Raw genomic sequence first — 23,819 nt, 5'->3', positions numbered from 1 at the left:
TAACTGGACCAAACGGATTGAAATATGTTCAAATTCCTTTTTGATACATTGTAAAACAAAAAAGTAAAACAAAAAGACAGAGCTACAAATAACCATAGGTTCAATCATCAAAATTCCATACATAACACTAGCAAAATAAAGTGTTGAACCTGTAGAGTTTTGAAGGGGCCATAAGAACATTCCATAAAGTGAACTTCGGTCTAGCCAATCAAAGGAAAATGATGCAGAAATTAATACGTTTGTTATTAACACTTCCACAAAAAACATGATTGTTATAACATCTATGATACGTTTGTATTTTGTTCTTTTGAAGTGAATTCCATAATCACACTGGTACTCGTCAAACGTTACAAGGAAAGCCATCAGTTGTTTAGAACTATACAGAAACATAATAGCTATATACTCAATGAGAAAAAAGAACCAAACAAACGAGAAAATCCCGATATGGTATTCTAGTGCACCTGTAGCCGACAAAAATGCTCCAATAAAACGAAACGCATTGAATATCGGAATCAATTGCATTATACAACAGAATAATATATGCAGCATGTACTTAACTTTGCTCCCACAATGTCTATCAGTTGACAGCACGGCCCCACTTATTTTCATCACGGTTAAAACTGAGGTAAAAATAGATGATACTTTATTTTCAGATCTTCGAACATCCTCATCATCTGCTGTCTGTCGATTCTTGTCATAAATTTGTGACTTTTTGAAAAGAGCCATGTTTTCCTATTGCACAGCTACAAAAGTGACATAAAAATATTGAGATTACAAATAATCAACGTCATATGGCGATTCCATTCGTGAAATTAATTGTCGTTTACGAACAAACTTCCTGTACAATAGTGCACATCACATAAATCAATAAGCTGAATTTATTTGCTATCTATGATAATCACATAACACGTACTAGTATTCAAAAATATATGTTGAAATTACAAAAAATACTGAACTCCGAAGAAAATTCAAAAAGGGAAGTCCCTAATCAAATGGAAAAATCAAAAGCTCGGACACATCAAAATTGCCTTAAATAATAGCTTGCGGTGGCTCTAGATCTGGCCTATTTGAAATTTCTGTCAAAATTATTTTTTGTTATTTTAACTTTACAGAGAGTGGATCAAATTGGTCCAAAATAATAAGGGGGTCCCTAACCATTTAAGATCAAAGTATTCCTTTTTAAGAGCTATGTAAAAGGGTGCGTTTTTCAATGAAATGATAGGGAAAGAAGAGATGTTGACATAGTTTTATCTGAATATCAAATAAAACTGTCATATAAAAAGCTGAAATATAGCTTCAAAGAACGAGCAAATAAAAACACATAGGTCACCGATAAGGAAAAAAAAATATTTTACCTATAAACCCAAAATTTAGGCGGGAAAATTGTGAAATTGGATGAAATGTCATTTTGATTCTTTTACAGTTACACAAAATAACGATAATAGTTTTTTAGTGACAAAAGTACAATAATTTAACATTTTTAATCAATCAAAAAAATCAAAAAAATAATAGCGAATTTACGACACAAACTTTACGTGTGCATAATAATTCATACGTGAAATTATGCGCAGTCGAATAGTCCCGATCCACTTTAAGATCTTTTTCATTTCATTTAATTATTTAACACATATTTTACAAGTTAAGAGCAATATGAATAAAAGCCAACGAAACAATCAAACCAAATTGTTTGGAAATTGTCTTACCTTATAAGCAATGTTCTTGGAGGCGGAAATTGAGTCAGGATCCAACTAATATATCGATAACACTTTTATGGTTACCGTTAATGTCAATAATAAAGATCAGAATAGAGGTAAATACAGTCGGATCAATAATAACACTACAAAGATGCCGCAGAAAGATTATGTATTTTTGATTGGCAGACAATAATCAAATTTATGTCTTATTTTCCCCCAAAAAAGTAACAACGATCAATTTTCATAATTTCCATGACATTGTTTCTAAACTTTATAGGTTAACAAAGGAAAGCTTGATATAACGAGTAATTTCGCTGTTATAAAAACAGGTTTAATGTTTTGTGTCATTCTATAGAATTGTAACAATCAGCGTCGACCGTGGACTCATTTTCAGCATGAAGTGTTTTAGTCTTTTCTACGAACTGTATTTACGACAATAAAGGTTCGATTCTCAAAGTATAACCCCAAAAAAAGTATTGAACCCGAAGATATATACTGTCGTTTGAAATACAGAATAACAAACAAATTAGGGTTGATACAAACACATTACCATCAATAACAACAGATTCAGAACAAGAATGTTCAGTTATCAACGTTTTCTGACTTGTGTATATTTCTTTGATTTTATGGAAAGGTTTGACTATAGACTATAATAAGGAAAAACGTGAACATCAGTCAAAAAACATGTTTAAATGAAAAATAAATATACTCGAACACGAAATGACTTAGTGTTTTGGTTCTTAGAGTTTCTGATGAAGATATATATACATTTTTTAAGTGATTTTTTTTTAATTTATTTGGTGCTTTTTAACAAAAATCGTTTTATAATTAAAGAACTAATTTCTATTCGAATTTGAACATCTTTTGTCAAATAGTTTCATCTAAACCAACATATATTAATTTTTATTTCGCCTGAGACGAAAGTCGACGAAGGCGCGACATAGATGCTACTTTTCCAGTTACGTCATCCTATTCATCGGCATCAACAATTATAACGTTTTCCGGTTAAAAGTAAGTTTGATAAGAACAAATTGTGAAAGATCAATGATTTGTATGAGTTGCATTACTATCAAAACATAACAGTTTAATTACTATTTTGAGACCCCGCCCTAATGTCACGGTACAGCGAATTTGAATTAATCATTAATTATCAATGTTTAGTTTTCTGCTAAAGTAATCAAGTCAGGAATATGACAGTTCTTGTCCATTCGTTTTTGATGCGTTTTGTTTTTTGATTTTGCCATGTGATTATGGACTTTCCAAATTGATTTTCCTCTGAGTTCAGTATTTTTGTGATTTTACTTCTTAATATGAACTCAATGTGATAGATCGATGAAATTGTCTATAAAGTTGCAAAACTATCAGGACATATCAGTTGACCACTATCTAAACTACTTCTCCCTGTAGATGTTGGTCTACTTTCTTTTAGTAACTAAATTCAATGTTAAACTGACATAAGGGTAACTTGTGCTATACAGGAGCACAAGTGATCAGTATGCTAAAGTTTCTTATCGACTACATATATGTTGAATTTGGAAGTTACTGTAGTATTTTTCAACAAATTGTATGCATCCCTATTGGAACAAAATGTGCGCCTCTCCTGGCCGACCTCTTCTCATTTTCATATGAATCAGAGTTCCCTTATACACTTCTGAAAACAAGATCAAAGAAGCCAGGTTATTTAATTTCACTTTCAGAAACATTTATGATTATTTTTCCATTAACAATCCAAACTTCTCAGGTGGGGTATCATTAAATAAACTCACTATAGATACCAGGATTAAATTTTGTTTTTACGCCAGATGCGCGTTTCGCCTACAAAAGACTACAGAGACGTTCGTATTCAAAAACGTTAAAAAGCCAAATAAATTACGAAGTTGAAGAGCATTGATTTCCACAATTCCTAAAAGTGTTGGCAAATACAGCTTATTAATATATCCACAAGTTCTAGAAATTACATAAACAACAGACAAAGCTTCCTCCTGCTCTTATTTTTACCTTCACCTCAAATTTGACATACATGGTCATCTGAGTACCAGAATTTATGACAGCCAAACGATTTCAAGTTTGAAATAATCAATTTCTACCACTTTCAATCTACATTTCCCAACTTATTCTGAAATCAAGAGCTTACAAATCCTTCTCAGACTTTGTAAAAAGTCACAAGTGCCTTAGAAGAAAGTTAAAGAACCAGGAGTATGTCAAAGAACATCTTTTTTTCTAAACAAGTTCATCTGAAGGTACAAAAACCTTGATGATAAATATTCCGTATCAACTTCACAAATAATACGCGACTGTCTTGATGTATAGATTATTGGTACGTCAAAATCATTCAATCGCGTAGTGGAATTAACTATTTTTGGATTCTTATAAATTCTATATATAACTTTTGGACTAGTTTAAATCTCGGTCTTTTTCTGAAATTTATTCTTACATACTTTTGATTTTTTAACCCTGTATGCTAACATTGCCTATGTAAATTTTAAAATTGTTTGTATGCACATTGAACGACAAATTTATGTGACGTATAAACTTTTCTGACGTCAGACACTCAAATCAATCAATGTGTTCGTAGATGGTAGATGTTTTTGTGTTCTGTTAAATTGTTCCTTTTAAAATTGTTATACGATGATGACTGATGTACCCCTATTTTGACTATTTTATTTATTGTGTCTATTTATTTAACGCATCAATGTAAATTTAGCGGAATTTGATGGGACTGTCATTAAAGTGAGAGGGTTAGCGCTATAGAACCAGGTTTAATCCACCATTTTCTACATTTGAAAATGCCTGTACCAAGTCAGGAAAATGACAGTTCTTGTCCATTCGTTTTCGATGCGTTTTGTTATTTGATTTTGACATGTGATTATGGACTTTCCGAATTTAAGTTCAGTATTTTTGTGATTTTACTTTTTGTTTATTATCTTATAATTCTTCTATTTGTTATTATGACTATTACTTTTTAGTCTGTTTTTGGTGATATATTTTTGATGTGACTCTGTTCTTATACATTCCGTCATTGTTTTATTGTTCTATGGTAATATGCTTGTCTTTACCTTTAATCCTTTTTGTCCTTTGTTCATATGTCTTTTTGTTTTTCTTTGGTACATGTCACTTGTCTCTGTTCTTATACCTCCCGTCATTGTGTTATTGGGTTATAGTGTATACTTATTGACTGGTTTGAGTGGAATAGTAATGTTATTGTCCCGAGGAGCAACTATCCAGTCAGTAAGTGTTTTATCATATCGAAAAAGTCAATAGACAATAAATGGCGGTGATGAATCAACTATCTTAATATCAAAAAGAAGAAACCAAACCATAACGTTAACTTCATAGATATGTTCAAATAGGAAGGCTACGTCTTGCACTGACGTCAACCCTATACCAGATACATTAGGTAAAACGAAACGTCGTTACACCCCGTTATTTTCAAAATTCTCAAATCGCGAAGCTGCGTTTAAAGTTCTGCGAAATATAATGACGCTTGCGGTCAAATAGATTCATCTAGGTCCAATTGTTGGAAATTTTTGACCGGTCAAATAGTTCAAAGCTTGTATTTTGAAAAATAGTGAAAATATTGTGCACTTATGTTATATAGAAATGATAACTGAGAAATAATAATATAACTTTGTATTCTTGTCTTTCATATTAGCTTATGTTCTTTGTCTATATGCCTTTTTGTGGTTCTTTGTTACATATGGTTTTTAAATAGTTAATAAGATAATAACACAATGTTAACTGAAGTCCCCTTTTTTACATTTTTACCTACTATGTCTGTTTGTTTTGTTCACAAATCATTTTTGATTTAATGGCGGTTGATGCGACTGTCATAAACGTGAGAGGTCAAGCTAGCTATAAAACCAGGTTTAATCCTCCATTGTCTACAAAAGAAAATGCCTGTACCAAGTCAGGAATTTTACAGTTGTTGTCCATTCGTTTGATGTGTTTGAGCTTTTGATTTGACATTTGATTAGGGACTTTCCGTTTTGATTGTTTTTTCGGAGTTCAGTATTTTTGTGATTTTACTTTCTGCTTTACTATCACCGGATGTTAGCCATCATTCTTTTAGGTCAAGGGACAAGTCATCTAGTAGTATGAAAACGATTTGTGTCCATAGAAAGACAATTAAAGATCAGTCAAAATATGTAATAAACAATGATTTGCAATTTTTTTGGCGTGTTTTACAATTAATTCAAACATTTATCTGTTTAATTAGTTTGTCTGTTTTCACCAAAAAATATGCATTGATTTTCAATTTAAAAAAAAACTAAAACCAAATAATCCATCATACCTTTTAAATTAAAACAATGATAATTTTTTAAATAAAAGCTTTTTGAGCAAACGTTGACTATGTTTTTATGTCGTACAAAAAATGTAATATTTCTGTCAACTTGAGATGAACAAACATAAAATTAAATTTGCTAATGCACTTTTTTAATCTAGAAATATATAACTTTTGAAGTAATGTTTTACTCAAAGTTACTCGTATTTAATAAATAAATAATCCAATAAAAGGTTTTAATTATCAATCCTTTCTAACTACAAGTACAGAATAATATAGGTCATATCTCTTATATATTCTGTTTTTTTATTGATGTTTACATTGATATAATCGTGATGTTGTTAATTGCAGACCTATCCATTTGAACAACACTTGGGAATTGACCAAATGATGGGATTGCACTTAAAAAAAGGTATAATAAATTGCAAAGTACTGTTTGTTACTGCTATTTGTTTTTCTTTCAAAATAGTTATTGTTTACATTTCAGATGGAACAATCTTTATTCGCCCTTTAAGAGAAGTAAATAGTATGATATCAGGGGGAATCGGAGATAAAAACCATCAACAAATATCTGACTCTATCTGTTCGAATACTATTTGCCTAAAAATCTCAGATAACAACTTAAAAACAACAAAAAATATTACAAAATCATTTCAGACTTTCATTCAAATAACTCAAAAAGATCTGTTAAAATAAGATTGTTACTAAAAAAAGTCCTTATAGATACCTTGGCTTATGCATAAAGCTACTCAAGTTAAGATTTGTTTCGAAAGGACGAATTTTGTCCTACAATAAATTAGTATTACGATGGGATATCTTATCTACGTGTTTTTATACATACCAGGCCAGGGCTTAATATGGTAAGCCAGACAGCGAGGTTCATTTGCAAAAGCCTAATAAGTGACGCATAAATAAAAAAGAACTGAAAGGGTCTAATCAAAAACGAATGTGAAGAGGTTTGAGGACCCAAATATTCCGCAAGGATAAACACGTCGAACCAAATATAGCTACGTTGATTTCAAATCATATCAATATATAAATATATCAAAGTTGTCATGCCGTGTACATTAGTGTTTATTCGGCAAAATATAATGAGATCGACAGGAATAAAAATAAGGGCAACTGTAGTAAACCGCTGTTAATTAGTCATCATTTTATTAAGTAAAACAAATCCAGGTAACAAACTAAACCCGTAAAAGAAAACATTATTTATAGGAGAAAACAACGAGACAACAGAAATGCTGAACTACGACAAAAGCAAACAAAAACAAGCATAGAAAAAGTTATAGTATAGATAATAACCGCCATATTCCTAACTGGATATAGGACATTTTAATGAAAAATGGTGGGTAAAATACTAATTTATCAGCACTCAACCGCAATCAGTAGACTTAATCATAAGTTTTCTCCGTAATGTTTCGTGGGCTCTTGTTTGTCGTGGGTTGGTTTTAATTTTTGTTTGTAGATTTTTTTTAAAATTTCTTATCCTCCATTGATATCGCCCCCCTCCTTTAAATTTAGAATGTTAGTCAATGTTTTCAATTTCATGATAATCAAACAATCAATTGTTTTCATTTTTGGTGTTTAAACGCCACTTTTAAGCATTTTTGTTATTTCTTTCCGGCCAGTTTTTATTGTTGGAGGAAGCTGGAGTGTCAGAAGAAAACCAATTGTTTATCTGCTCAAAAAAGATTATAACTGGAATGTACAAATATGTTTGATTTCATTATTCTGTAAAAAAAAACTCATCATAGATGCCAGGACTACATTTTATATATACGCCAGACGCGCGTTTCGTCTACAAAAGACTTATCAGTGACGCGCGAATCCAACAAAGTTAAAAAGGCAAAAAAAAATACGAAGTTAAAGTGCATTGAGGACCAAAATTCCTAAAAGTTTTGCCAAATACTGCTAAGGTAATCTATGCCTGAGGTAGAAAAGCCTTAGTATTTCAAAAATTAAAAATTTTGTAAACAGGTAATTTATAAATATAACCATATCAATGATAATTCATGTCAGCACAAAATATGCATCAATTTGTAATCTTTTTGGACCTTTGAAACTTTTTTATTTCGAGGGTCTCTTCTCAGTCTGAAGTGGGCTTCTGGCGTATAAAATTGTAATCCTGGTATCTATGATGAGTTTATTCATTACAAAGTCAGATGATGTATTTCCACTCAATTGTGCATTTTTGTGTGTCTATACTTATCGCATCTATACCATTGCATTCCATTTTTAATGAAAACAACACTGTTTAACATTCTTGATTCATGACCTATGGTTGATTATAAGTTATCCCGATTTACTGTTCATGGGAAGCTATAATTGAAAACGGATGTACACCTCAGTTTAAGGAACGTTGTTTTGTTTTTTAAAATTGAGAATGGAAATGGCGAATGTGTCAAAGAGACAACAAACCGACCATAGAAAATACAACAGCAGAAGGTCACCAACAGGTCTTTAATGTAGCGAGAAATTCTCGCACCCGGAGGCGTCCTTCAGCTGGGCCCTCAACAGATATATACTAGTTCAGTGATAATGAACGCCCTACTAATTTCCAAATTGTACACAAGAAACTAAAATTAAAATAATGCAAGACTAACAAAGGCCAGAGGCTCCTGACTTGGGACATGCGCAAAAATACGGCGGGGTTAAACATGTTTGTGAGATCTCAACCCTCCCCTATACCTCTAGCCAATGTAGAAAAGTAAACGCATAACAATAAGCACATTAAAATTCAGTTCAAGAGAAGTCCAAGTCTGATGTCAGAAGATGTAACCAAAGAAAATAAACAAAATGACATTAATACATAAATAACGACAGACTGCTAGCAGTTAACTGACATGCCAGCTCCAGACTTCAATTCAACTGATTGATAGATTATGATTTCATCAATCATGAACATCAGGCACACTCCTTCCCGTTTGGTGTTTAGAATCATACCATCATAACATATATGAGAAGAACATAACCCACTATAGACTAACATAACAGACTATATTCTGAAATGTTTGTCTATTTGTACCTGAACACGGTTTTATATAGATATTCAAAGAGAGGTCATTGTGTGTATTTCACGAAACAGTGTTCTACAATTCCACAAAAATGTATCCGGGTGCGGGAATTTCTCGCTACATTGAAAACCTGTTGGTGACCTTCTGCTGTTGTTTTTTATAGTCGGGTTGTTGTCTCTTTGACACATTCCCCATTTCCATTCTCAATTGTATATGTTATTGTAGGTGGCACCTTTGGTATCTTCCTCAGAAAGACTAAGTTATTTTTTAAACAGTACATTATTTCTGAAGTTAACATTGACATTAACCAAGAAAGTAACTCAAACAGTGGCGAATAACAAAAGAACTGTCTTTAGAAAGACTTATACACCATTTTTAGGATTTTGAATATACACTTAAGCTTTATAGTATCGAGCGAAACTGGTAAGTCAACTATTGCGTCTGGCATACAAAATTATAACCCTTATATCTTTGATGAGGTTTTTTTATACTAGTATACATATATTAACACATAACAAAGCGAACATACATTAACAGTTTAGATGAAAGATGGCTTGAGGAACCCGTTTGATTGTCAGCGAGTGATCATACTATGATCCTTTGCTTTAACAGAACGCCTATATTGTATAATGATATAGAATACAAATACAGCATATGAATTAAGTATTTCAGAAAGACATACAGTCACAATAAATAGAGTGTACAACTTTATAAATAAAAGCAACAGTAGTATACCGCTAAGTTAAAGTCATAAAAAGTAAAATCACAAAAATATTGTACTTAGAGGAAAATCAATTCGGAAAGTCCATAATCATAAGGCAAAATCATATAATAATACGCATCAAAAACGAAGGGACATAAAATGTCATGTACCTGACTTGGAACAGGCAATTTTCAAATGTAGAAAATGGTGATAAATCGATTGAGAGAAAACAAATCCGTGTTCCAAACTAAAACTGAGCGAATCACATTATAACACTTTTGTAGAATTGAACATAACACACTGACATGATATAGTTGTCTGGTTAAATTGGACGACAATAACAGCATAGGATATTATTGTACCAAATACCTACAATAAAAAAAACACAAGATGATTTGATAGGCCAAATGTGTAGCTCCACTATTCATCATTACATTAAGAAATTAAAATATACCGTAAACCTGATATATCGAAGAAAGTAAATATCATTGTTTTCCACAGACACTCTGAATTCTTTCATCATTCAATCTTGTAAACAATAATTTGAACCCGTTTACAGTTGACGTATATGAATTGGCATTGAACCCATTAAAACAAAGAACAGTAGACAGAAAAACAAACATAAATACCCGAAAAATAACTCTTGGTTTCACTTAACTTGTTTTATATTTCGTCTTAGAATAATTAAAATTTTAATCAACTTATAACTGTATGTGCAATTTTCCATACATATTTATGTTTTATATAAAATCCAGATTTACTCTTTTTTTACTTCATACGTTATTATTAAGATCAAATTGGTAGTAAAGATTAAAAACATACCATAAGTATTGCATTATGATCAATCACAAACAGACCATACACGTTGATTCCAATGGATGATCCTGTTAACCTTGATATAAACAGCTGTAACTAAATGAAAAAAAACATGGATACACTTTAACAGAACAACTTAATGTAATGGTTTAACTACAAAAAGTTCTGATTACTGATTATTACTGAGTAAGATGATTCAATTGAAAAATAAATAATAAATTACAAGAACATGTTATAAAAAGTTGTATTTGACGCACATGGCAGAGTATTTTTACTCGTATGTGCAAATAAAACGCAATAACTATGCGTGTGTTACATTTTAACGTTGCGTCGTTTGTTTTCTTTTATTTTTTAGTATAAATTCACATTGCGATAAGACGTGTCACGGTACTTGTCTATCCCGAATTCATGTATTTGGTTTTGATGTTATATTTGTTAATTCGTGGGATTTTGTCTGATGCTTGGTCCGTTTTTGTGTGTGTTACATTTTAGTGTTGTGTCGTTGTTCTCCTCTTATAATTATTGCGTTTCCCTCGGTTTTAGTTTTTTACCCCGATTTTTTTGTTTTTTGTCCATGGATTTATGAGTTTTGAACAGCGGTATACTTCTGTTGCCTTTATTCACTCGATGAAGATCTCTATATACCAAATTCAGTAAACAATGCTAATTTTTATTGCCTATTTTAATCTCTTATCCACTACTAATTGGATTGTGCAGAATCAAGATAAACAGCCATTTTTTTTATGGAGTTCGAGTTGCTCAGTCTTAAGTTTTCTATGTTGTTTCTTTTATACTTTTATTTGTCTGTTTGCTTTTTTCATTTTAGCCATGGCTTTTTCAGTTAATTTTCGATTTTAGAGTTTCACTGCTCCTCAGGTATCTTTCCACCCTCTTTTAAACAGATATCAAAACATTGTACCTCTGCTACTGTTCGGTCCGAACAGTTACTCGTGTCAACCTGGTATAAGTCTTGTAAAGGTTCATGAGCCTGAAAAATAAAACAGACCAATTGTTTTCATCCACATTTTCTATGCATAGTACTCCTAAATATAGTCAATATGGCGAAGACATTCATTGCTTTACAGCTGTTGTCCAAACATATCATAACTTTTTGAACATCATCAAATATTCAAATTTAATAAACTCAGGTTATAATTGGTTCCAAATGTTTTGTTAGGATCTTCTATAAAATAAGTAAGATCACAAAAATACTGAACTGGAACTTACTAAATTGCTTATACTCAAATGTACCCTAATTTTATAAAACATGAGGCGAAATCATGTTTTTCTGAAATAAATGAAATTGCGATAAATATAACTAGTGTGGTTGAAACTTAGTAGATGCAAAACGATTATTAAATAACTCAAATGTCACCATAGATGAATGGATTAGGTAATTGTTTGGAAGTTTTAGAATAAAACAATTTCAACTTAAATACTGAGATACTAATATAAAAATAAAACAATTCCCTTCTCTCGAATTTGGGATTTATACTTACTATTTGGTTCAACTGTGCTCCCATAAAAGTCAATAAAAACATACCGATGACTGCTCCAATAAGTGTAGATAACATTGCAATGACATCAGCAGATTCAAAACTCTTTGAAGTTGCCCCATAAAGCATCAAACAAACTATGGGTAATCCAAAGCAGTACACATTTAAAACAGTAAAACGGAAGATTAAATTAGCTGTATCCTGAACACTAGTTATATGTTGATGCTGGATTCGTAATTGTGTCAACTTTTTTAGATTGTTTTCTTCAATCACACGACGGACCTTGTTTCTTATTCCTCTGAACTCTGTGTTGAATATATACATATTTATAAGTACAAAAAGAACGTTTGAAAAAATAATCTCGTGATAGAGAATATTAACCACAGTAATGATTACGAAGACTATGGTATAAGTTCCACCTCTTTCTTCTTCGAAAGGTGTAAACAGTGATGAGACCAAAGAAGAGTTAAGTGCACCATTAATTAAATAAGACGAAACAAATATAACTTGATAAATAATGGATAATATAACACTAAAAATAGACAACATCCGAACTAATTTACATGTCTTGTGAATGTTTGTTTCCATCCCGTACTTTTCCCAATAGTTATCAATAGAGATACATACATTCTTAATGTGCTTGTTATTTAGGTAAAGAAATCCAATTGAACTTGAAGTCTCACACAAATAATACCACGTGAAAGCAACTAGTCCAACCATTTCGTACATTTCATTTGTTGCAGTTCGAAAAACGGAAAGGTATCGTATAGTTCCAGAAACAACAATGAGCTGTACAAAGTAGCAAAACACCTGAAGAGCTCTATTCAACGTAAACTCACTTTTCGTTGAACAGAAATAAAACGATCCAAAAAACCGTAGAAGACTTAGAATTGGTCTGTATATATCAGATGCTTTTAGCATTGTTTGGTTGGTATTCCTAGAACAATTCCTCGCGACATGCTGAACATTTACAGCTGAATTGTGTGGACTGGACATAATTTAAAATGTCTTTTCTCAATCGTGTAAACATCAAGTGAAAATTCTATGAATTGTTTTATCTATTTTGAAATAGAAAAATATTCGATTGAACACTATTATATAAAAAACATTCAGTTCAATTGTGCAAACGATTCAGTTCACCTAGTCAATTTATTACTCCACATAGTTATTTGTTCTTTGTTAACTATTCCAATAGTAAAACGTGTCATCAAGATAGAAGAATGACATCAATACGTTTAACACAATGGGGAAATCTAGCTCTGCATTATCATTTCTATATAATCACCATTAGACAGACAATTTAGGAACATAAACAATGAAAATATTAGGATATGATTATTATATTCGATAAACTTATACATGACCTTTCACGGGATAAAGGTCAACATACATTAATTCTTTTTTGTGGGTAATTTCTCAAAAATATAATACAGACATAACCTTGACGTTGAGGGAAATGTTTTATAGATAGTTGCCCTCTATTCACCGCTTATCTAAATGTTGTTTTCTTGCTGTTGTAAAAGTATCAGGCTTATAAATGGATACACCAAACGCACGTTTCGTCTACATAAGACAAATGCTTTTAAGTTTAATCGAATTATGATTCATATGTAGAATTTATGTAGACAGTTTGACAGTTTGGGGTTAGAGAAAATTGAACGACAATTACAGCATACGAAATTATTGTCCCAAACACCTGAAATGAAACAAAAATACATTTATAAAACGAAATAACTTAAAGGTATACTTTACTTTTTATTTGTACAATCTACAAGATATGTTATTACAATACAAAATTTAATTAATTTTAGTATTGTTGAGGAAAACATGCACTAATTCTTTTTTTGAAAATTATTTTTAAAGAGCTGATCAAACCGAAAAGTGCAAAACGTGAAGCCAAATCTGGATCACGAAACTTTTGGAGATTGAACTTACTTAATGTAATAGCAAGTCAAAACATTTTATCCTGTAAAATATCCGAAACGGTAACTTGAACAGCAAGTATATTTAAAATTGAGAATTGAGATTTTTTTCTCGGAAATTCCGTAAAAAAACTGAATTAAAACCAAGCTTGAAGTAGAATTACGAGTTTCAATCGGAAAAATATAAGAAACAGTAAGACGCCATTGATGTCTGATTGAATCAAGAATTTTAAATAAAATTTTAGCCGATTTTTATCTCGATTACCATTAGAATTCTTCAATTCTTTAACTTATTCTCTATTATTAATCCTTAAAACCTTTCTAATATATATTTGCCTTCATCTGAAACAGCAGAATTATATGATTGTAAATTAGCAATATGAAAGTATTAGAAGAAGGAGTTAGAAGTTAATGAATTACACCAACAAATCGGCATTTTCATTGTAACGATCGCATTAAGTTCATAGTCTACTTTTCATAGCTCTAAAGGTAATGTGTTTTCATTTTTATAGGAGATGAATTATCTTCAATACTGAGTTACTTACCATAAGTATTGTTGAATGATCGATTACAAATAAGCCATACACATTTATGCCTATGTTTGTACCTGTAAGTCTGGATATGAATATTTGAATCTGTGGATGAATATAGACAACAAATTACCGTTTAGCCCAATAATACTTCCATCTAAAAATGTTAAATATTGGTGAAAAATAACTGAATTGCTAGATTTTATAATACAAGGAACATACGTGAATTTTCTTGTTAATGAATATAGTTATCAAAGGTACCAGGATTATAATTTAGTACGCCAGATTCGCGTTTCGTTTACATAAGACTCATCAGTGACGCTCATATCAAAATATTGATAAAGCCAAACAAGTATAAAGTTGAAGAGCATTAAGGATCCAAAATTCCAAAATGTTGTGCCAAATACGGCTAAGGTAACCTATGCCTGGGATAAGTTTTTCGAAAAATTCAAAGTTTTGTTAACTTAAATTTATAAAAATGACCATACTAATACAGATATTCATGTCAACACCGAAATGTTGACCACTGGGCTGGTGATATCATCGGGGACGGAACGTCCACCAGCAGTGGCATAATGAAAATCGTTTATCATAGTAGGATCATCAAACTTGTACTGCTTATAAATCAAGTCATGCCATATTATTATTTACCAATATTTTTTTGGATGCATTGACCTTAACAAAGAAATATCTCGTTTTAATTTGGTAACCTCACAAAACAACTGCGAAGGGAAACCGATATGAAATAATTTGAAAGGTAAATAGTGAAACAAGAAATTGAAAATATCTATTCATTTAACAATTGTCATGCAAAGGTTTAAGAAACATAAATGAACGCAGGAGAAATATGTATAAAACTAATTTGTTCTTTCAATTTACTTTTTTCACGTTGTCCATAATTCTGTGTTATTTGGTTGTTAGTGTAATTGACTTAAACTGCATTGATATTCATAACCTTCCATCATTACCGAACTGAACAAAGAAATAACGCGACGGGTGTCGTATACGGTGCAGGAAATGCTTACCCTTCCAGAGCACCTGATTTCACTCCCGGTTTTTAGTGGAGTTCGTGTTGTTTCTTATTTTTTGTTGATGTAAATGTCCTTTGGTTTTGTGAGTCTTTATTTACTCCTTGGATTTGATTGTTATTGTCTGAAACATACTTTAATGGGGATATACATATCCTTAATAGATCAAAACCAATAATATACTTTTTATTATAACTTTTTATTAACTAATCATTACTTTATTTATATACATACATAATGGAATCAAAGTTCAAATATAAATTTAAACTATTTGTAGAAATAAAACCTTACCTGACTGATGATCTGTGGAGATTGTTTTGACAAATTTATTTTATATAAGTCATCTAATGGCTCGTGTGCCTAAAACGTTAATTGAAATCAATTGTGTAGACAGATAATGTATTGTTTTAGACTTAAAATGTTAGTGGACAGATTCAGAAATGAACAATAGATTTCACATATTTTAGCTCGGAGCGACTATTTGTCCGGCCATTGCAATGCGCATTTCACTTTATCTGTTCGAACGGAAGTGCGTGTAATAATATCTTCAGTAGCACCAGAGGGCGCGTGTTATCAGATAACTGATTTTCAATTTTCAGATCATGGCTGAAAACGGCGATATCAGTATTTGTGATAAATTTTCGAGTTTTTAGAATTTGACAATGGATTACAATAGTATGAACGTCAACGAATGATATAATCTTATAAAAGGGATCAAAAAGTAATTGAATTCACACTTAAAATAAGAAATAAAATTGATCGAAGAACTATAGTTTTACCAAATTATTCGACTCGCTACAGCTGTATAAATGGCGGATAGAATTAGTAGTTCAGAAAGTGAATCAGACCTTTACAATGTCATCTCTTGATAACATTTAATTGTATTCCAAAATGAATCTTGCCAGTAGCCCTCATAAGTGAGATATATAAGTGTGGGGTTTTTTTTTTTTGGGGGGGGGGGGGGGGAGATGAGATTACAAAAAGTCGGGATGTTGGATATACGATTATAAAAAGTGGGATAATGTAATATAGGGGACAACAAAGGTGGGATCTGGAGGAAAACAGGAAAGAAGAATTTGGGAAAAGAGGCACACCATGTCCCGACCCCTTCACGTAAATAAAATAGAATCCCATCTGTTATTTCTGAATAACATTTTTACAGTGTTGTTTATATTTTTTTGTGGGAAGAGGTGGATAGGTGGATTATAGAAAAACTCCGACCTCTCACTCAAACTATGCATAACTTTAGGTGAAGGGGTCTATAATTCTCTTTGACAGCTTCAGACATAATGGTTTTGTACATTCTCAAGCTAGACCAAATCCTTTACGTTAAGTCAAACATGACCCGAATCTGTTTTACAAGCAATTTTCTCTCTCTTCTTACAATGTTAATACATACATGCCATAGATAAAGCAATATATATATATATGGAATAAACATGATTTGTTCCTCGTTATTTGTTATCCAAATTGGACTATATACGTGTAGGAAGAAAACAACTATGTCAATTATCAGTAACAAGATTAATGGGCCCTAAAAATAAAGATTAGAAATCAATGATCTTAGCCCAGAATTAAGCCAGTACTTCGGTACTGGTATGAAAATACGGATTTTTTTGTGTTATTAAAATTTGCTGTTACAAAATGATAGAAATAAATATAAACTAAGGAATGTATCTCCCTCATGTAAAGCTCTGGTTTTTTTTACGGTTTTGGCTATACTTTTTGAACTCTATGGATTATAGCTCTTCATCTTTTATATAAGCTTTGGATTTCAAAAATTTGGCTGCGAGCATCACTAAAGAGACATGTATTGTCGAAATTCGCATCTGGTGCAGGAAAATTGGTACTGTTAATGTTATTAAATGTTTTTATATATTCTTTGGCACCCCCTGGTACGGATGTAGATAATACTACACGCACACACAAAAAGAGAAATGTGCATTGCATTGGCCGGACTAATATCAACTGCCATTTTAGATAGAAGCAGATCAAGATGACAGCATTACGCTGATAATATTTAACAGTACATGTAAGGAGCCTGTAATTTACTGGTTGTAGTTTTTTGCTGTGTTACATACTTGTTTTATGAATTAAGCTGTAAGAAATGGCAAGCCGTTGTTGAATTTATTCCCTATTTATTAATATTAAACATCATTTTTTTTTAATAATCTTTGATATTAAAAAATAGATCATTTGAGTTGATATTAAAAATCACGATTTAATATTAATTCATCATTTTTAAATATTAATAAATCATTTTTAGTGTTAGAAAATATTTTTTAGAATTGAAATATCATTTTCAAACATAAATAAATTGTTTTATTTCTAAATATTACAAAAAAAAATATTTAATATTGAATATTAAGGTTGGTCCACAACGACTTGCCATAGTTAGTGCTCTCGTTGGAATTTGTGATTTCGGGGCCTTTTATTGCTGACTAAGCGGGATTGGCTTTGTGTATTGTTAAATGCAGTATGTTGATCTATAGCTTAGTATTTCTGTTTCATTTGGTCTCTTGTGAAGAGTTGTCTCATTGTCAATTACTCGACATCTTCTTTTTCATATATTATCCATCATTTTGGTGGTTTTTTTCCTCATAAAAAAACTGTGTACCTCATATTTGATACCAAGGAATAATCTAGAATAGCTAGTAGAATATACCTACATGATCATTTGTTGTTAAAATCCTTATCAAAAGATGACATTTCTAAAAATATCACTTCATCATTCACTTGTAGTATTGGGTAAGTCAATAGAATATTATATTTATACATCATTTATTTAAATTTCAGCGAAAACAGAAACACTTTATTCTATGTAAATAATCTTTAGGAATAACAGTCTGAAATGTAATCAAATGTAAATGTTATTTTCTTTTAAAAAAATCAGAAATATAAAATAAAATGCAAAAGAGAGATAAGATTGTTAAGTTTACTTAGATTTGTTCATTTTGATTCTTAATATTCTGGACCTAAACAATCTCACATTGTATGTATGTTCTTTCAGTCTTACCAGTTATACAAAAAAAATCAATCCAAATACACTTTGGATCACACAATATTTGAAAAACAAAATTGGAAAACACAGGTGTTTTAAATAGCAATTATCTGTAACCACCGACCAAGTTGCGTCGCGCATAGTCTCAGATTTTCTTGAAATTTGGTCTGATGGTAGCTATCGACAAACTAGCAAGACTTATGCTGATATGAAAAATGTGTTTGTTGCCACGGTAACCGATCCCTTGGATTTTGTCTCAAAATGCATACTTTGAGGATAAAAAATGACCCATTTTTAACAGTTATCATGCATTCATTTTTGGTATTTTGAAGAAAAAAAATTGAAATTGTTATTAAAATAGTTTTAAAACAGTGACAAATACAAAATAAAAAATACTTGGGACATGTTGTGCATTTAATGATCTGAAAGTTGACCTGAAGGTCAAAGATTATTGATTACCTTGACTTTGACCATCGGTCTTTTTAATTTAATTTTGTTAGAAATTTTATCAAATAAACCAAAAATAATATTTAGAAAAAGGGTTTAGACAAAATTTTGCTTGTATTTGATTATGTTTAAAGGTGTTAGCAACGACCCTTACGTGATATAAAAGAACCTAGCAACCATGCATAGTTGGGTTCAGATTGATACAAACTGTGATATACATACTAATAAAATGTTAAGAGGTCAATATTTTCCACATAAACTATACCAGCCATTTTTATATAATATAGACTCTCAAATTTCTTTTAGGAACAGGTATTGTGTTTCTAAAATAATTACGTTTCAGTTAATCGCCAGCTACTTTGTCTCCTGTTCTTACTTGAATTACAAGTGCTGTTTTTTTCAAAAGTAATTTATCAATTTTACGAGATGAAAACAGTTCAATCATAATATCGTTTACCAGGTGCTTCATGTTTTACTTTTATGTTCTTAATCTTGAATCTTTAATGCATGTATGGAAAGAAATGAAAAAACACAATTTTTTTATTGTAACTTATATGGATAAATGAATAATTTAATAGTAAAGATTACCAACAAGACTTAATCATTAAATCAATATTTTCGAAATTTACATTTTACCTTTAAATGAATACTAAAGGAGACAAATTCAAATAACAGACATTTTTCTTGGTTCCTAATCCTAATTATGTACTTTTGTTTATTTACTCTTGTAGCTATAAATAACTTATTCGATATTAATATATTTACGTTAATACTAAATGAAGATTGGTACACCAATTTGTCTTTAAAGGGTATTTTTGAAAAAAAGAAGATATGGTATGATTGCCAATGAGACAACTATCCACAAAAGACCAAAATGACACAGACATTAACAATTATAGGTCACCGTACGGTCTTCAACAATGAGCAAATCCCATACCGCATAGTCAGCTATAAAAGGCCCCGATAAGACAATGTAAAACAATTCAAACAAGAAAACAAACGGCCTTATTTATGTAAATAAAATGAACGAAAACAAATATGTAACACATAAACAAACGACAACCACTGTGTTACAGGCTCCTGACTTGGGACAGGCACATACTTAAACATGTTAGCAGGATCCCAACTATTTACTCATTTTTTTTACTCATTTTAATGAGGTATTTAAGGGGAGATAACTGTTTCAGTGAAAAAGATACTGGACTAATTAAGAATTTTTTTTAATTTTTAATTGTAGCAAGAAAACAAGTTCTGTGACACCATTTGTTCTTAGTATTTTCTTAGACCATATAAAAAAAAACTATTTTCTCACAATTATTCAAAATTCTATCTCAAAGATTTATTTATTTTGCACACAAGTTTTTACAAGAATAATCTAACCAAAATTAGGCAATTTTCAACGACTAGTAGCTTGTAAAATAGCACTGTGACCCATCATTTTGGTTATATTTTTGAAAAAAGCATAGTAAAATCTTCATTAGAAATTTCTGTCTCAAAAGTCTATACTTTTGATCAACCTTAACCATGTTAAATTATTATTAATCGTGTCTTGTTGATATTTTTTTTAATTTTAAGTTTCCTTCTGCTGTAATAATACGATATTTTTAGGAAAAAAAGCACACACATAAAAATCTTCTTTAACGTACAATAACTCCAATAAAAATCAGCTTACGATTTCAACGAAGCAAATCTAGAGAACGATAATGAAAAATCAGCATTTTTTTAGTTTATAAAGAAACCTCACCCAATTTCGAACTAGATTTGTGTTTTAGGTATTAAGCATTGTGTATAAATTTCATATCATTTGGTTTAGGCAAACTAAACTGAGAGAACGGAAACGAAAAATGTGTATGTCTATAAAGGGGCATAACTCCTAACTGTAAAAGTGACGCCACCCAATTTTGAAATAAACCTGTATTTTGTGGCAATAAGCATTGTAAATGAGTTTCATATCATTTTGTTGAGATACACTAAAAGGAGAGAACGGAAACAACAAAATCTGCAATTTTTATGTATATAAAGAGGCATAACTCCTAAACTGTGAAAGTGACGCCACCAAATTAAGACCTTGATCTGTGTTTTGTGATAATAAGCATTGTGTTAAGTTTTATAATATTTGGTTGATGCAAACTAAAGTTAGAGAACGGAAACCAACATTCGGGACGTACGGACGGACATACAGATAGAAAAGGGTAAAACTTGATGCCACGTCTGCTTCAGCATAAAAAAGTTAACTTCATTATTTCAGGCCAGAAACTCCCCTATAAATAGATAATAGGTCAATATATGTGGACCCATTAACTTGTAATATTTAGGCTTCTTTCAGTTTTTTTTTATTTATAATAATTTAAATAAAGATAGAAAATTTAATCTTGCATTTTATTCCTATATTCTATTTTATCCATGTGAGCCATCATTGTGAGACACTTCAGTGTGAACTTCACTTGAACCAATCAGTTTGTGGTTAAGATTCGAACTGATTTGGTCATTACAAATAATAAAATTCAAGTTCAAATATGAAAATCTATCAAGTTTTCTATTACATTTCATTGTTATGATGTTTTTATTCTAAAATGACAGTTGCCGAATTCATGTTCAGTCTCAAAATTTATACACGTAAGTAAGTGATCCCACATTCATTTAAGACAAAAACTGTCTTACAATAAGCACAACTGCTAAAATTTCAAAATTTGTGCATGAAATAACGAATCAATTTCCTGATTTTTCAGTGTTGTCAAAGACGACTCATATTTGTCTAACACACGATTTTCACTTTCTTACAAAAAACATAAGAGTTTACTTTTTTCAGCAAATTTGTAATAATTCTATATTTTGGGGCTAAAAAAGTGTCCTGATTGGCCGAGTTTGTTCCATTACTAATTTCAAAGGTGATTTTTTTTAACGTTAACAACGACTAGCCCCTTGTTATGAATACATCTCAAATCGGCTATGAGACTCCTTTAAAATAGCTTTTGCTAAACACATAACGTAATCTTCAACTCTTGATATACAAACATAGCAATGTGAGCAAATGTAGAGTAGTTCTATTAATTAGGAAAGACCATTTTATAATGGAAGTTTAATGAAATGAATGTGATAGTGTCTGGATCTGAAGATAGTATTGCCCAAAACATGCTAAAATCAATTTTCAGTATATTTAGCCAAAACTTATTTATAATACAAAAACGGTGTGTACACAATGAAACAAAAATTCGACAAAAAATGTGAAATAAATAATCAAGCCTCTAAAAATGAATATTTTGTCTATGCAGAACTTCTTTGCTGGAAAGGCCAACCCCAACCAAAGAAATAAACTGGTCCATCTCTAAGCAGTTATATTCCTTTTCTCTTCTTCTTTTAGATTCAAAGGACCTTTCTTCAAATACCATTTGGTTGTCTTATGGATAATTGTCTCATCAGAAGAAATCTTTTAAAGTTTTGTATATATTTGTAATAAGTCTTATGAAATTAAATTTGCTAAATAATTTACTATTCTGGATTAGACATGTGTTCTTAATATTATTATTTAACCTGATTTTTGTCCCAATGAAATCTACAATATACTGTTGTTGCGCAGTTTTTCTAAATAATTAAATGATTACTATGCACTTTTTCAATATAAAGATGGTTGCTTTGCATTTTTCTTATAAAAATAAATGGCATTTTTACGCTTTAAATGAATAATTGCTTACATCTGATGTAATGACACCCCTAGACCTTTTGAGTTACGTCTATGTTATAGTTTATATTGTCCTGAATGAAATCATGCATGTTCTTTTGACATGACCTTGACTATATACTTTTCAGATGTTAATAGATATGGGATTAAAATGTCCTGAACATTTACTCCATGTATAGTATGCCTCTTTCTATGACATTTCCTTTTAGAATTTTATTAATTTACACAAGGTCAAGGTCATCAATGAACTTTGATCTTTGAACAAATTCATGGTTATTTAATTGCCAATAGTTTGCACATCATAGTCATTCAATAATTATTACTTTTTAAGGATTATTTTAATATCATAGCCACATTTTAGAGGTAAAAAGGCAAAAATGACACAATTTTGTTTTAATTGCAACCATCTTAGAACCCAATCTCCCAAACATTTTGTTATATTCTTTGATAAGCAACGTTGATACTTTGCACAGGTTAAATTGAGGTGGATGCAAAAGTGTCTATTTTGTTCATACAAATTGTGTAAAATTTGTCTTCTGAACTATATTGAAAAATGACTTCTGCTTCTGCGGTTGTGACAATATTCAGCCAAAATATTGCTATTTTATTTGTTTAGTTTCATGTGTATGAAACATATTCAAACATATCATTAAATAAACCTGATTTTGATTACGAATGACTGAAAAGTAGTTTTTTTCAATGCTAAATTCCTCAAAATTTGCGGGAAATCTCTTTCACTTGGTTGCCATGGCCCATGATCACATTTCTTGGTTAAGTTTCATGAAAATCAGTGACTATGCGTCCCGGCCCCTATATAAAATGGTGTGTGGTTACAGCGAATTGCTCTTTAAAATGAAAGAATATTGTTCTACTATATTTATACTAAGTAAATGGGAGTTTTGTTATATATTGATTTAAGATTGTATCTTCGTAGTGTTTGCTATTTTAGGTTTTCAGATCTGATTATTTTTCACTTGGAGAAGCTGTTAAGTGTGTATTATTATAGGTAGAACGAATTTCTTATGCAACAATATGCTTACCGCCTGACACATATACGCTCCCATGAAAGTGATGACAAACATGACAATGACTACAACCATCATAACACTAGCCAGAGCACAAATATCAACAGTATCAAGACTGCGCATGGTTGCACCATATAGAGTGAGACATACCATTGGTATTCCATACACATACGCCATTCCGC

The 23,819-nt window shown here is 30.9% G+C and overlaps 1 long non-coding RNA gene across 1 annotated transcript; it reads right to left on the bottom strand.

Annotated features, from left to right (window-relative positions):
- Nucleotides 1–13,628: 13,628 nt before the first annotated feature.
- Nucleotides 13,629–15,881, bottom strand: LOC134709544 (uncharacterized). The gene is made up of 3 exons (XR_010105981.1): nucleotides 15,777–15,881; nucleotides 14,473–14,562; nucleotides 13,629–13,701 (listed from the first exon to the last, which is right to left on the bottom strand). It is a non-coding gene; the product is annotated as an uncharacterized LOC134709544 (long non-coding RNA).
- Nucleotides 15,882–23,819: the final 7,938 nt, after the last annotated feature.

The sequence above is a fragment of the Mytilus trossulus genome, chromosome 3, assembly GCF_036588685.1.
Source record: "Mytilus trossulus isolate FHL-02 chromosome 3, PNRI_Mtr1.1.1.hap1, whole genome shotgun sequence".
Lineage (NCBI taxonomy): Eukaryota > Metazoa > Mollusca > Bivalvia > Mytilida > Mytilidae > Mytilus > Mytilus trossulus.
The sequence above is the reverse complement of the archived record's forward strand: the minus strand, read 5'-3'. Positions and strand labels throughout refer to the sequence as shown.